The sequence below is a fragment of the Triticum aestivum genome, chromosome 5A, assembly GCF_018294505.1.
Source record: "Triticum aestivum cultivar Chinese Spring chromosome 5A, IWGSC CS RefSeq v2.1, whole genome shotgun sequence".
Lineage (NCBI taxonomy): Eukaryota > Viridiplantae > Streptophyta > Magnoliopsida > Poales > Poaceae > Triticum > Triticum aestivum.
The window spans coordinates 124,256,102-124,273,227 of NC_057806.1; positions in this window are offsets into that span (position 1 = coordinate 124,256,102).

The following is a 17,126-nucleotide window of genomic DNA, read 5'->3' on the forward strand; positions in this document are numbered from 1 at the left end:
GCCGCACAGAAGGTAATATTTTAAATTAAAAAAGCATTGCATAGCGCAAATGAACTTGTTTCACATTACAGGATCACATGAGCATGTTCATTCAAAAATTACATCTCTGGCACATTCATCCGCCACAGGGCGGGAACCCTTCAGGACACTGTCATAATACATTTCGGGGCAGCGATGCTCCTTGCCCTCCGGCGGCCCCTCCTTCACCAGCTTCACGGCGTCCAGCTTCGCCCAGTGCACCTTCGCCCGGGCAAAAGCCTTGCGCGCACCCTTGATGCAGACGGACCGCTTTATGACTTCAAGCCGTGGGCAGGCATCCACAAGCCGCCTCACCAGACCGAAGTAGCTGCCGGACAGGGACTCGCCAGCCACATCCGGACTATCAGACCCTTCATGGCATGTTCGGCCGCCTTGTGAATCTCGACCAATTGCTTCAGCTGGTCACTCAAGGGCATTGGGTGTTCGGTCCCAGTACACTAAGACCAGAACAACATTTTCGTCGATCTCCCCTCCTCATCTCGGTAAAACTCTGCAGCATCCAGTACACTGCGGGGAAGATCTGCGAACAGTCCTGGAGAGCTCCGAACTCGGGTAAGTAAAAGGAAAGCTTCCTTCACATGTTTTCTTTGCATAATGAATGCCTTACCCGCTACTACCTTCTTCACTGCATCAATCTCCTGGAGGGACTTGTGGGCTTCAGCCTTGGCGCTCCGGGCGCTTTCGAGCGCCTTCGCAAGCTCGGACTCTCGCGTCTTAGAGTCAAGCTCCAAGGACTCGTATTTTTGGCGAGAGCCTCGAGCTCTTGTTGCACCTCGCCTACCCGGGCTTATTGGTTTTCCCGCTCAATGCACTCCTTGGCCGCTTTGTCTTCGGCCTCGGACAGCGCCTTCTTCAGGGTCGCCACTTCGGTCGTGGCCCCTGCAAATTCATGATGATCCTATTACTTTACACTCGAACTTCTTTTTAAATATATAGACAAGGTATTTCTTACCTTTGCTCTCCTCGAGCTGCCTCTTGGTAAGGCCGAGCTCGTCCTCGGACCGCTCCAGGTACTGCTTCAGTGCAGCGACCTCCGCAGTACGTGCGGCAGCGGCTAGCAGTGAAGCCTAGACATACACATAGACATATTCTGATTAGACTCCTGAGTCATCATTTGATCCTCTATTCGGCCTTTCTTCGCGAACGCCGAACAGACCATCAGGGGCTACTGTCTATGCGGTAATATTTTCTTATATTTTGATTGCTTACCTCGAAGCCTGTTAGGAGGCTGGCGCAAGCTTTGGTCAGTCCGCTTTTTTGTGGACTGAACTTTCTCGATCACCGCACTCATGATAGTGCGGTGCTCTTCGTCGATGGAAGCGCCGCGAAGCACTTCCAGCAAGTTGTCCGGTGCCTCTGGATGGACAGAGGACACCGGCACGGGAGGCTTTCCCCCCTTAACGGGGGATCGCCTGCTGGAGTCCGGAACCACCGAAGGTTCCGGGGTAGTGTTCGGCTGGGGGCCGAACTTGGAGCCTGTGGGAGTCTTGCTCCCTTTGCGCCAAGGGTCCGGAAGGTCGCCTCGAGGCGCCCTCAGGACTACCTCCCCTTGGCACGGTGCCTTTCGGGACAACACCTCGACATTGTCCGTAGGGTGATACGTCTCCGCCGTATCTATAATTTTTGATTGTTCCATGCCAATATTCTACAACTTTCATATACTGTTGGCAACTTTTTATACTATTTTTGGGACTAACATATTGATCCAGTGCCCAGTGCCAGTTCCTATTTGTTGCATGTTTTTTGTTTCACAAAATATCCATATCAAGCAGAGTCCAGACGGAATAAAAAATGACGGAGATTTTTTTTGGACTATATATGATTTTGGGGGAGAAAAATACACGCGAGACGGTGCCCGAGGTGGCCATGAGGCAGGGGGCGCGCCTGCCCCCCCCCCTGGGCGCGCCCCTAACCCTCGTGGCCCACCCGTAATGAGGTTTGTGCCCTTCTTTTGCCGCAAGAAAGCTAATTTCCGGATAGAGATGCTGTCAAAATTTCAGCCCAATCGGAGTTACGGATCTCCAGGAATATAAGAAACGGTGAAAGGAAAGAATCAAGGAACGCAGAAACAGAGAGAGACAGAGAGACAGATCCAATCTCGGAGGGGCTCTCGCCCCTCCCGTGCCATGGAGGCCATGGACCAGAGGCGAAACCCTTCTTCCATCTAGGGAGGAGGTCAAGGAAGAAGAAGAAGGAGGGGGGCTCTCTCCCCCTCGCTTCCGGTGGCGCCGGAACGCCGCCGGGGGCCATCATCATCACCGCGATCTACACCAACACCTCCGCCATCTTCACCAACATCTCCATCACCTCCCCCCTATATCTACAGTGGTCCACTCTCCCGCAACCCGCTGTACCCTCTACTTGAACATGGTGCTTTATGCTTCATATTATTATCCAATGATATGTTGCCATCCTATGATGTCTGAGTAGATTTTCGTTGTCCTATCGGTGGTTGATGAATTGCTATGATTGATTTAATATGCTTGTGGTTATGTTGCTGTCCTTTGGTGCCCATCATATGATTGCGCGCGTGGATCACACCCTAGGGTTAGTTGTATGTTGATAGGACTATGTATTGGAGGGCAAGAGTGACAGAAGCTTCAACCTAGCATAGAAATTGATGCATACGGGATTGAAGGGGGACCAATATATCTTAATGCTATGGTTGGGTTTTACCTTAATGAACATTAGTAGTTGCGGATGCTTGCTAATAGTTCCAATCATAAGTGCATAGAATTCCAAGTCAGGGATGACATGCTAGCAGTGGCCTCTCCCACATAATACTTGTTATCGGTCTAGTAAAGTAGTCAACTGCTTAGGGACAATTTCGCAACTCCTACCACCACTTTTCCACACTCGTATATTTACTTTATTGTTTCTTTATCTAAACATCCCCTACTCTTTATTTACGTAATCTTTATTATCTTGCAAATCTATCCAACAACACCTACAAAGTACTTCTAGTTTCATACTTGTTCTAGGTAAAGCGAACGTCAAGCGTGCGCAGAGTTGTATCGGTGGTCGATAGAACTTGAGGGAATATTTGTTCTACCTTTAGCTCCTTGTTGGGTTCGACACTCTTACTTATCGAAAACTGTTGCGATCCCCTATACTTGTGGGTTATCAAGACCTTTTCCTGGCGCCGTTGCCGGGGAGCAATAGCGTGGGGTGAATATTCTCGTGTGTGCTTGTTTGCTTTATCACTAAGTAATTTTTATTTTCTGTTCGTAGTTGTTCTTTATCTTTAGTTATGGATATGGAACACGAAATACCAAAAAAATTAGGTGTACTTGCTACTCATGGAGATGGGGGACCTCCTAAAACCCTCCATGCTGGTTATGTGAAAAATATTATGTACTACTTTAATAATCCTGAGAAAACCCCATTCAATTATGTAATGGGAGTAACGTTGGATCAACGTGAATACTTTAGGGATTACCGCTTGACACAAAAAGGGAAACTATTATGGGATCAAATTCATATATTGAATTGGTATGCTAGGCAACTATGCTTGAGATATGATTATACTTGTTGCTCTAAGGTGAAGGCTCCACACCTTCCCTTTTCATGAGAATTTAATGATAATGAAACCTTAGCTTCTTATGCTAATGGTATATATGATTACTATGATGTGGAACAAATAGAAGAGTTTGTTGCTTTTTTGGGTGCTTGTGAAATTGAATCTATGTTTAAAGAGTTTGAAGATTTTGATGATGCTGTATATAGACCTAAAAATTTAGCTATCCTGAAATATTGTTATGAGAATTATGAATACAATTACGAAATTAATGCGCTTATTAAGAAAGTCTCCACTGTCCAAGAAGAGACTAATATTTTGCAGGAATCTATGGAAGAAGAAATTGATGAAACTGTGAGCTCTTTGGATGAAAAAGATGAGGAGGAGAGCGAAGAACAAAAGGAGGTAGAGCGGATTAGCTACCCGTGCCCACCTCTAATGAGAGTAACTCTTCAACTCATACATTGTTTAATTTCCCTTCGTGCTTATCGGAGGATGATTGCTATGATGATTGTTATGATCACGTTGATTCTTTTGAAATATCCCTTTTGATGATGCTTGCTATGCTTGTGGCCAAAATGCCAATATGAATTATGCTTATGGAGATGAACTTGCTATAGTTCCTTATGTTAAACATGAAATTGTTGCTATTGCACCCACGCATGATAGTCATATTATCTTTTTGAATTCTCCCAACTACACTATATCGGAGAAGTTTGCTCTTATTAAGGAATATATTGATGGGTTGCCTTTTACCGTTGCACATGATGATTTTGATGAATATAATATGCATGTGCTTGCTGCTCCTACTTGCAATTATTATGAGAGAGGAACTATATCTCCACCTCTCTATGTTTCCAATATGATAAAATTGCAAGAAACTGTTTATACTATGCATTGGCCTTTACTTTGTGTGCATGAATTGTTCTTTTATGACATGCCGATGCATAGGAAGAGAGTTATACTTCGTCATTACATGATATATGTTACCTTGTGCTCACCACTAAATTACAAATCATTGTTAATTAAAATTGGCTTTGATATACCTTGCGATCCGGGTGGAACCATTACTTGAGCACTATATGCCTAGCTTAATGGCTTTAAAGAAAGCGCTGCCAGGGAGACAGCCCGAAAGTTTTACAGAGTCATTTATTTCTGTTGTGTGCTTTTATAAGGTTTAAAAATAGAAATAATGTGCCAAGGTTTGCCTTTAGGATGTTTACATTTGCTTGATGGTTTGTACGGTGCAGGACAGAAACTTCGGCTGTAGTGCGCGATTTTACATTTTTAGCTGGAACGTCAAATGGTTCTGATTCTTTTTGCACTGCCTTCCTATAAAAACTGTTTATTTTTCCTAATTTTTGTAGAATGTTTCAAGTATCATAAGTATAGTGAATTTCCGATTATTACAGACTGTTCTGTTTTAGACAGATTCTGTTTTTGATGCATAGTTTGCTTGCTTTGATGAAACTATCGATTCTTATTAGTGGATTAAGCCATGAAAATGTTATATTACAGTAGACACAATGCAAAAACAAAATATGAATTGGTTTGCAACAGTACTTAGAGTAGTGATTTGCTTTATTATACTAACGGATCTTACTGAGTTTTCTGTTGAATTTGTGTGGATGAAGTGTTCGATGATCGAGAAGGTCTCGATGTGAGAAGAAGGAAGAGAGGCAAGAGCTCAAGCTTGGGGATGCCCGAGGCACCCCAAGTAAATATTCAAGGAGACTCAAGAGTCTAAGCTTGGGGATGCCCCGGAAGGCATCCCCTCTTTCTTCAACAAGTATCGGTATGTTTTCGGATTCGTTTCGTTAATGCGATATGTGCAATCTTGGAGCGTCTTTTGCATTTAGTTTTCATCTTTATTTTATGCACCATGCTGGTATAAGATAGTACTTGGTTGATTTATAGAATTCCCATCGCACTTCACTTATATCTTTTGAGTATGGCTTTATAGAATGCTTCATGTGCTTCGTATATATCATTTGAAGTTTGGATTGCCTGTTTCTCTTTACATAGAAAACTGCCATTTGTAGAATGCTCTTTTGCTTCACATAGATTTGTTAGAGCATGGGCATATCTTTTGTAGAAAGAATTAAACTCTCTTGCTTCACTTATATCTATTTAGAGAGATAACAGGAATTGGTCGTTCATATGGTTAGTCATAAAATCCTACATAAAACTTGTAGATCACTGAATATGATGTGTTTGATTCCTTGCAACAGTTTTGCGATATAAAGATGGTGATATTAGAGTCATGCTAGTGGGTAGTTGTGGATTGTAGAAATACTTGTGTTGAGGTTTGTGATTCCCGTAGCATGGACGTATGGTGAACCGTTATGTAACGAAGTTGGAGCATGAGGTATTTATTGATTGTCTTCCTTATGAGTGGTGGTCGGGGACGAGCGATGGTCTTTTCCTACCCCCCTAGGGGCATGCGTAGTAGTACTTTGCTTCGAGGGCTAATAAACTTTTGCAATAAGTATGCGAGTTCTTTATGACTAATGTTGAGTCCATGGATTATACGCACTCTCACCCTTCCATCATTGCTAGCCTCTCTAGTACCGCGCAACTTTCGCCGGTACCATAAACCCACCATATAACTTCCTCAAAATAGCCACCATACCTACCTATTATGGCATTTCCATAGCCATTCCAAGTATATTGCCATGCAACTTTCATCATCATCATATACATGACTTGAGCATTCATTGTCATATTGCTTTGCATGATTGTAAGATAGCTAGCATGATGTTGTCATGGCTTGTCCATTTTTTGATGTCATTGCTACGCTAGATCATTGCACATCCCGGTACACCGCCAGCGGCATTCATATAGAGTCATATCCTTGTTCTAGATATCGAGTTGTAATATTGAGTTGTAAGTAAATAAAAGTGTGATGATCATCATTATTAGAACATTGTCCCATGTGAGGTTATCAAAATAAAAGAGGCCAAAGAAGCCCCAAAAAATGAGAGAGAGGCCAAAGAAGCCTACAAAAAAACAAAAAAACAAAAAAATGAGAGAAAAAGAGAGAAGGGGCAATGTTACTATCCTTTTACCACACTTGTGCTTCAGAGTAGCACCATGTTCTTCATATAGAGAGTCTCTTGAGTTATCACTTTCATATACTAGTGGGAATTTTCATTATAGAACTTGGCTTGTATATTCCAACGATGGGCTTCCTCAAATGCCCTGGGTCTTCGAGCAAGCAAGTTGGATGCACACCCACTTAGTTTCAGTTAGAGCTTTCATATACTTATAGCTCTAGTGCATCCGTTGCATGGCAATCCCTACTCACTCATTGATATCTATTGATGGGCATCTCCATAGCCCGTTGATACGCCTAGTTGATGTGAGACTATCTTCTCCTTTTTTTCTTCTCCACAACCAACATTCTATTCCACCTATAGTGCTATGTCCATGGCTCACGCTCATGTATTGCGTGAAAGTTGAAAAGGTTTGAGAACGTCAAAAGTATGAAACAATTGCTTGGCTTGTCATCGGGGTTGTGCATGATGTGAGTATTTTGTGTGAAGAATATGGAGCATAGCCAGACTATATGATTTTGTAGGGATAAATTTTTCTTTGTCCTTGTTATTTTGAAAAGACATGATTGCTTTATTAGTAGGCTTGAAGTATCATTGTTTTTATGTCAAATGATAGACTATTGCTTTGAATCACACGTGTCTTAATATTCATGCCATGATTAGATATGTGATCAAGATTATGCTAGGTAGCATTCCAGATCAAAAATTAATTTTTTTATCATTTACCTACTCGAGGACGAGCAGGAATTAAGCTTGGGGATGCTGATACATCTCCGCCGTATTTATAATTTTTTATTGTTCCATGCCAATATTCTACAACTTTCATATACTTTTGGCAAATTTTAATACTATTTTTGGGACTAACATACTAATCCAGTGCCCAGTGTCAGTTCCTGTTTGTTGCATGTTTTTTGTTTCGCAAAATATCCATATCAAACGAAGTCCAAACGGAATAAAAACTGATGGAGATTTTTTTGGAATATATATGATTTTTGGGGAGAAAAATCCATGCGAGACGGTGCCCGAGCTGGCCACGAGGCAGGGGGGCGCGCCCCTGACCCTCGTGGGCCATCTGTAAGGCGGTTGGTGCCCTTATTTTGCCGCAAGAAAGCTAATTTCCGGATAGAGATCGTGTCAAAATTTCAGCCCAATCGGAGTTACGGATCTCCGGGAATATAAGAAACGGTGAAAGGAAAGAATTAGGGAACGAAGAAACAGAGAGAGACAGAGAGACAGATCCAATCTCGGAGGGGTTCTCGCCCCTCCCGTGCCATGGATGCCATGGACCATAGGGGAAACCCTTCTCCCATCTAGGGAGGAGGTCAAGGAAGAAGAAGAAGGAGGGGGCTCTCTCCCCCTCGCTTCCGGTGGCGCCGAAACGCCGTCGGGGGCCATCATCATCACCGCGATCTACACCAACACCTCCGCCATCTTCACCAACATCTCCATCACCTTCCCCCCTCTATCTACAGCGGTCCACTCTCCCGCAACCCGTTGTACCCTCTACTTGAACATGGTGCTTTATGCTTCATATTATTATCCAATGATATGTTGCCATCCTATGATGTCTAAGTAGATTTTCGTTGTCCTATCGGTGGTTGATGAATTGCTATGATTGATTTAATTTGCTTGTGGTTATGTTGCTATCCTTTGGTGCCCATCATATGATTGCGCGCGTGGATCACACCCTAGGGTTAGTTGTATGTTGATAGGACTATGTATTGGAGGGCAAGAGTGACAGAAGCTTCAACCTAGCATAGAAATTGATGCATACGGGATTGAAGGGGGACCAATATATCTTAATGCTATAGTTGGGTTTTACCTTAATGAACATTAGTAGTCGCGGATGCTTGCTAATAGTTCCAATCATAAGTGCATAGAATTCCAAGTCAGGGATGACATGCTAGCAGTGGCCTGTCCCACATAATACTTGTTATCAGTCTAGTAAAGTAGTCAATTGCTTAGGGACAATTTCGCAACTCCTACCACCACTTTTCCACACTCGCTATATCTACTTTATTGTTTCTTTATCTAAACAGCCCCTACTCTTTATTTACGTAATCTTTATTATCTTGCAAATCTATCCAACAACACCTACAAAGTACTTCTAGTTTCATACTTGTTCTACGTAAAGCGAACGTCAAGCGTGCGTAGAGTTGTATCGGTGGTCGATAGAACTTGAGGGAATATTTGTTCTACCTTTAGCTCCTCGTTGGGTTCAACACTCTTACTTGTCGAAAACTGTTGCGATCCCCTATACTTGTGGGTTATCATAGGGCAAGGGGTGGAGGCGGTCGGAAGTGAATCACTATTCATATCCGACGTGTCCAATGAACCGTCCGACGAATCTACGTCGAGATGAGCTCAGGACGGACTGCCTAATCATATGCGGCGTAATGAGAAATAGTGCAATAAAACATACCATGAATTACTATGGTGTCCGGATACTTACGACTTCGCCAGGGGCTTCTCCCTGGGAACCACTCGTCGCCGCTGTAGGCGGCCGTCGTGGAGCAGTCCGGAAGGAGGGTCCTTCCCTTCTTGGACCGTTCGGCCTCCCCGGTTGGGTCGGCCTTCCTTTTCTTGTCTCCCCCGGCTGGGGGCAGAACTTTCCTCCTCCTCCTCCTTGTTTTCGTGGCACGAGTGCGCGTCGGAGTCATCAGACGATGAGTCCAATATAACCTTGCGCCGGAGACCCTTTCGGGTCCCCGGGGCCTTCTTCTTGGTCTTCTTCGCCAGCACCTCGTAAGGTGCCGGAGCCAGTGTCTCCGTTAGGTGAGCATCTGCAGGATCTTCAGGCAGGGGGGCTGGGCAATCAAGCTGCTCTGCTGTCTTTACCCAGTCATGTTAATGGCATGGAAGCTTAGATCCCACACATGATTAAACTAGGGCAAACAAATATCCTGTGAGATATGAAAACTTGTCGGATTGGCATAGCACTTTGCGCTAAGTCCACGGTCCTCGGTAAGGGGAGGAGGTACCTCGGCGCCCTTGAACAGCAACTTCTAGACGTCCATGTGCATCGTGTCGAAGAGCTCTCGCAGCGTCTGGTGCTTGGCCGGGTCGAACTCCCACAAATTGAATGCTCGTCATTGAGATGGGAGGATCCGGCGGAAGAGCATGATCTGGACCACGTTGACGAGCTTGATTTTCTTCCTCATCATGTTCCTGATGCAGGTCTGGAGTCCGGTCAGCTCTACCGGAGAACCCCAGGACAGGCCCTTCTCTTTCTAGGAGGTGAGACGCGTGGGGATTCCGGATCGAAATTTGGGGGCCGCCACCCAGTTGGTGCCGCGCGGCTCGGTGATGTAGAACCACCCCGATTTCCACCCCTTTATGGTCTCCATATAGGAGCCTTCGAGCCAGGTGACGTTAGGCATTTTTCCCACCACCTTCGGTTTAACATTGAAGGTCTTCAGCCACAGGCCAAAATGGGGTCTGATGCGGAGGAAGGCCTCGCACACGACGATAAACGCCGAGATGTTGAGGATGAAATTGGGGTCCAGATCATGAAAATCCAGCCCGTAGTAGAACATGAGCCCGCGGACAAACGGGTGGAGGGGAAATCCCAGTCCATGGACGAAGTGGGTAAGAAAAACTACCCTCTCATGGGGTTCGGGCATAGGGATGATCTGCCCTGCATCTGGCAGCCGGTGCGCGATATCCGTGGCCAGATATCCGGCTTCCCGTAACTTTGTGATGTTCTCCTCCGTGACAGAGGAAACCATCCACTTGCCTCCCACTCCGGACATGCTTGGAGTGGTTTGAGAAGAAAGACATGAACTTGGGCGCTGGAGCTCGAGTGTGCAAGAATGGGTAAGCAAGGAGGAAGAAGGCGTGGGTAAAAAGGGTGAATCCTTGTCCCTTTATAGGGGCGGAAGAGGCGATGCGCCTCCCCACTTGCCAGGTAAAATCGCTTATTCCCCAAGCACCGTAATTGATGGCGCGGTTGGGTTACCCACGTCCGTATTGATGAGAATCCCGTAATAAGGGGGACACGATCTCTGCTTTGACAAGACATGTCAAGAAAACCACCTCGCGATATGTGCGGTGCTGGTTGAGAAAAACGGTTCGAATAATGATCGGGCCATGACATGATGTCGTGCTATCAAAACGTGTCAGCAGATTAGATTTGTGGAAATATTATTCTCTCTACGGTGGTATGTGGAAATTGTTTTGCAGAGCCGGACACTATCCTTGGGTTCAAAATCTTCTATGGAGTATTCTGAGGAGGAACCCGCCTTGCAATGCCGAAGACAAAACTGCGCGCCGGACTCATCGTCATTGAAGCCTGGTTCAGGGGCTACTAAGGGAGTCCTGGATTAGGGGGTCTTCGGACAGCCGGACTATATCCTTTGGCCGGACTATTGGACTATGAAGATACAAGATTGAACACTTCGTCTCGTGTCCGGATGGGACTCTCCATGGCATGGAAGGCAAGCTTGGCAATACGGATATGTAGATCTCCTCCCTTGTAACCGACTCTGTGTAACCCTAGCCCCCTCCGGTGCCTATATAAACCGGAGGGTTTAGTCCGTAGGACAAGATACAATCATACCATAGGCTAGCTTCTAGGGTTTAGCCTCTACGATCTCGTGGTAGATCAACTCTTGTAATACTCATATCATCAAGATCAATCACGCATGACGTAGGGTTTTACCTCCATCGAGAGGGCCCGAACCTGGGTAAACATCAAGTCCCCTGTCTCCTGTTACCATCCGCCTTAGACGCACAATTCGGGACCCCCTACCCGAGATCCGCCAATTTTGACACCGACATGGACCCTCCGCGCTATGGAGATCGCCATTACCTCGACTATTGACAATCCGGACTGGGCAAGCATCTTAATCTTGCCCAACAGCAGGCTGATCTCTGCACTATCCTCTTCCTCGAGGCTCCGAGGACGCCAGCTATAGCCTTTCTTCAATGGAGCACTTGAAAACTCAGGGAGGCCCATACGGACGGGGTCGGGTAGAGCGACGTCGTCGATGTAGAACCATTCGGAAGGCCACTCTTCGGAAGCTTTCTTCGGAGTGCCGGACAGGTATCCGGTCTCGGCGATGCGCCACACTTTGGCTCCTCCCACTTCAAAAATTGACCAACCTTGATTATGAGGGACGAGGCAGAACAGTCTTCTCCATAAATCGAAATGGGCCTCACAGCCCAGGAATAGGTCGCATAGAGCGACATAACCCGCAATATGAAGGATAGAGGCGGGAGTGAGACTGTGCAGTTGGAGGTCGTAATACTCCAGCAGACCTCAGAGGAAGGGATGGATCGGAAATCCGACACCTCTTAACAAGAAGGGGACGAAGCTTACTCGTTCTCCCCTGGACAGATTGGGGAAGTTCTCCACTTGAGCCCCACCCTTGAAGGATGTCATCCCTGCTCGTACGGGGACCAAATCCGCGGGGGGAAGAAAGCCCTATGTTTGCAGCTTCACCAGCTGACTATGAGAAACTGAACATCTCTCCCAATCCCCCTTTTCGGAGTTGTGGGGACGAGAGGAAGAGTTGGGAGCGCTAGCCATGTTGGGGTGGTTCTGGTCCACAAGCTCTGAGGATTTATTCCGTGAGATTTGGAGGGGATCCGAGATCTATCCTCTTTAAATAGGCACCTTTCTGGTGCGGTCGGGGTGGTATATGCAAAACTACCCTGATCTCTCGCATTTGCTCGACACGTGGAAACTGAAGTTATCGATGCGCAGAAGCCGAGGGGTACAACATTAAATGGAAGGCCGAACACACTACTTGGAAGTCATCAGTGGAGGAACCCGCCTTGCAATGCAGAAGACAATCTATGCGCCGAACACCTCGTCATTGAAGACCGGTTCGGGGGCTACTGAGGGAGTCCTGGACAAAGGGGTCCTCGGGCGTCCGGCCTGTTAGCCATGGGCCGGACTGATGGGCTGTGAAGATACGAAGACCGAAGACTACACCCGTGTCCGGACGGGACTCTCCTTGGCATGGAAGGCAAGCTTGGTGATCAAATAAGTAGATTCCTTTCTTTGTAACCGACCTTATGTAACCCTAGATCCCCCCGGTGTCTATATAAACCGGAGGACTCAGTCCGGAGGGAGGACGATCATTTATCATAGCCAGACTAGACTCTTAGGGTTTAGTCATTACGATCTCGTGGTAGATCGACTCTTGTAATACTCATATTCATCAAGATCAATAAAGCAGGACGTAGGGTATTACCTCCATAGAGAGGGCCCAAACCTGGGTAAACATCGTGTCCCTTGCCTCCTGTTACCATTGACCTTAGACGCACAGTTCGGGACCCCTACTCGAGATCCACCGGTTTTGACACCGACAACAAGGACGGTCACGCCACTCCTGACGGGGGCCGTGGTCGTCCCAGCGTCCTCCACTTCGTCCTCCTCCTCCTCGACCATAGCCTCGGTCGTTGCGCTCGGGGTGACGGCCGAGGCGCCCATCGCAGATGGCCCTAAGCTCTTGACAGTTGTTGGTGTTGTGGCTGTGCGCATTGTGGAAGGCGCGGAACGGGCGGTTGACCTTGGATGACTCGGGATGGTCACAGCCGCGCTTCATCTCCGCCTCCGCCGCGAGCACAACAGCCCCCTTGCGCTTCACGTCCTTGGTCTTGGCCTTCTTGTCTTATGGGTCTGCTGCTGGAAGCTCTAGGAGGGAGAGGCATCCCTCCTTGGCCCTCGCGCACTTGGTCTCCATGTTGAACATCTCCAGAGCTGTGCATAGGTCTTTGTGTATGGTGAGCTCCTCCTTCATCTTGACATCGCGGACGCCATCGAAGAACGCCGAGATGATGGCCTCGTCCGTCACCTTGGGAATATTGAGGGGGGCGCTGTTGAAACACTGGATGTACTTCTGCAGGGCTCCCCTGGCTGCTGCTTGATGCACCACACATCACCAGTGGTAGGTGCGCGGTCGTGAGTGCCTTGGAAGTTGGCGACGAAGTGCTCGCGCATTTCGCCCCAGGAGAAGATCGATCCCGCAGGCAGGTTCAAGAGCCATGAGCACGTGCCGTCCTTGAGAGCCATGGGGAACCAGTTCGCCATGACCTTCTCGTCGCCGTTGGACGCCTCGATGCTCAGCTCATAGATCTGCAAGAACTCAGCAGGGTCGGGGGTGTCGTCGTAGCGCGAAGGCAGGTCGGGCTTGAACTTGCCGGGCCAGACGATGATGCGCAGCTCGGGGGTGAAGGCGCGGCAACCTGCTGTGGTCACTAGGGCCAGCCATGGAGGCGGAGCCCGGTCTTGGTACCCATGCGCCGCCGCCGCAAGCGGCGCGCGATCCTGGCGTGGTGGTGCAGGGAGTGCAGGAGCGCCTTCTTGCGGCTGAGGGATCTCTTGGCAGCTTCTCTCTTCATGCGTGGGCGCCCTATGCGGAGGGTCGCGCCACGGGGCCGCGTGTCTCAGGGCAAGGGCGGCGTCTTGATGTTGAGGTGGTGTACGGCGTCTTGATGTTGAGGTGGTGGAGGTGCTCCATGGGCTACATCACCCACAGCTAGAGGTGGGCGAGGCAGCGAGATAGACGGTGCGGGGGAGCCTCCAGTGGCATTGACGAGCTCAGCGATGTGGTCCAGCTAGTCGTTGTAGAGGTGGTCGACCGGGCGGTAACACAGGAGCTCGCGTGCCATGAGCAGTGTGGCCTGCGCATCTGTGGGTACGCACGAGCATGGGACAACAAGCTGGCCGGAGTCAACGACGGGGTGGTGGTGCGTCCGTCCCGTCACACAGAAGGATGTAGCGACGAAGCCTATGCTCGTTTCCCGTCAGGACGGTTGCGGCGTTGGCAGTGGGTGATGGACAACGGCGGGGAGGTCCGCCAACGGGCGGCGTCCAAGCGACGCGGGCGGCAAGGGCGACCCGGCACTCAGCACGGGCTCGGTGAGCATCGGCCATGGATGCGGTGGAGCAGTAGTACGTTGATCGTCGGAAGAAAGGCTTCAGCACACCCCTACCTAGCGCGCCAAATGTCGGATTGCTGGTTCTGGCTAACCCTTGAGGTTCGAACTCTGGGGTGCGCACGAAGAACACTCTCTCCCTAGTTCGCCCACTCAACTATCTCATGGCCTAGCTCGACGAACCCAAGGAACAAGAGACACAAGGGTTTATACTAGTTCGGGCCACCTTGCGCTGTAATACCCTACTCCACTGTGGTGTTGGTGGATTGCCTCACGGGCTAAGGATGAACTAGTACAATGGGTGAATAGCCTCAGGACAAGAGGTGTTCTTGAGCTTGGCTCGCTGGTGGATGTGAGAATGGAATGGATCTGATCCAAGATGAGTCGATCCCTCCTATGGTGGTGACTAGTCCTATTTATAGAGGCCCCGGTCCTCTTCCCAAATGTTAGGAGGGAAGGGATCCCACAATGGCCAAGTTTGAAGGGAGACAACTAGTACAAGTTGTCCTCACAAAAGGTGGTCTTCGTCTGCCAAAGGCTCTGGTGGTGCTGCTGTGGGCTCTGTGGTGACCTCCGTCTTGTCGTCCTGCTGGTCTTGGTCTTGTTGCACCGATATGGAAACCTTTGCCCGATGCCTAGGGACTCCTCGCCTGCGCCTGCCTCTTTAGCAAGAAAGAGGAAACTGGTACACTGCGCCCGCTGGCGCCCGCCTGGCCTTGGTCGTCATGGCTCACATCACGTGAACCTCGCCAGGTGCCCCTTGCATAGAGATCTCCAATCCTCGGGAGCCAGCCTAGTGAGGCTGCTCCAGGGGAGGCCTTGGTGTCGTCTGCCTCGCGAGGGTCTTGAGTGGTTGCTGCTGAAGATGGGCCATACCAGGCCGTTGGTGGAGCCACGCATAGGCCCGCAGGCAAGCAAGTCTGGGCACCCCGGTCCCAGAACGCCGACAACTACGAATACCTTTGATATCTTTAGGACATGGCATTTTCTCAATTGCATCAACCTTAGCTTTGTCCACTTCAATACGCCTTTCAAAAATTTTATGACCCGGGACAATACCTTCATTAACCATAAAGTGGCACTTCTCCCAATTCAAGACAAGATTGCTTAAACAATCATCAAAAGACTTCCCATAAACGGAAAAGTCATCCATGAAAACCTCAATAATCTTTTCACAAAAGTCAGAGAATATAGCAGTCATACATCTTTGAAAGGTAGAAGGTGCATTGCATAAACCAAAAGGCATACATCTATAAGCATAAGTTCCAAAGGGACAAGTGAAAGTGGTTTTTTCTTGATCAGGTTGAGAAATAGGTATTTGTGAAAAACCAGAGTATCCATCAAGGAAGCAAAAAATGTGTGTGCTTAGATAGTGTTTCTAGCAGTTGATCAATAAAAGGCAGAGGGTAATCTTTTCTAGTTGCTTTGTTTAATTTTCTAAAATCAATTACCATTCTATAACCTGTAACAATTCTTTGTGGAATAAGTTCATTCTTATCATTAGGAACAACAGTAACACCTCCTTTATTAGGGACACAATGAATAGGACTTACCCATCTACTATCAGCTATAGGATAGATTATGCCTGCTTCCAAAAGTTTTAATATTTCCGTTCTTACCACTTCTTTCATTTTCGGATAACCGGCGTTGGTGATCAACAACGGGTTTAGCATCAGGTTCCATATTAATCTTGTGCTGACATAGAGTGGGACTAATGTCCTTTAAATCATCAAGAGTATATCCAATAGCTGCTCGGTGCTTCCTTAGAACTTTCAATAGTATTTCTTCTTCATGTTCTGAAAGGTTAGCACTAAGAATAACAGGATATATCTTCTTTTCATCAAGATAAGCATATTTCAAAGTGTCTAGCAATTGTTTTAATTCAAACACATGATCACCTTTAGGTGGAGGAGGGCCTCCTAGAGTTTCAATATGCAAATTATGTTTAAGCAGAGGACGTTGTTCAAAGAAATTTTATCTATTTCATTTCTTTCATGCATATGTAAATCATTTTCATGATCTAGCAGATATTGTTCTAGAGGACCAGTAGGAGGCACAACAATAGAAGCAAGACCAATTATTTCATCCTTACTAGGTAATTCTTTTTCCTGAAGCTTTCTACTAAACTTAGAAAAATTAAACTCATGAGACTCATCACCAAAGCTAACACCGATAGTTTGTTTCTCACAATCAATTTTAGCATTAACGGTGTTCAAGAAAGTTCTGCCAAAGATAATGGGACAAAAGTCATCTTGTGGGGAACCAAGAACAAGAGATCCTTGACCATAGCAACACTAGGTTCTACTTTAATTTTTTCATCAGGTTTGGGTGTTCTAATATAACTTTTGTTGACCACAGTTGAAACTTTAGCATGTTCCTTTATCCTAACAGGGAAAGGTGCTTTCTCAATATAAGCAGTAGGAACAACTAGATCAACATTATAAAGTATAGTTTCTTCCTTAGCTAGTTTCGGTTCTTTAATTTCTTCTTTAATGGGTGGGTGATATTTAAACCACTTGTCTTTAGGGAGATCGACATGAGTAGCAAATGATTCACAAAAGGAGGCTACTATCTCAGAGTCAAGTCCATATTTAGTGCTAAACTTTTGAAAAGCATCGGTATTCGTA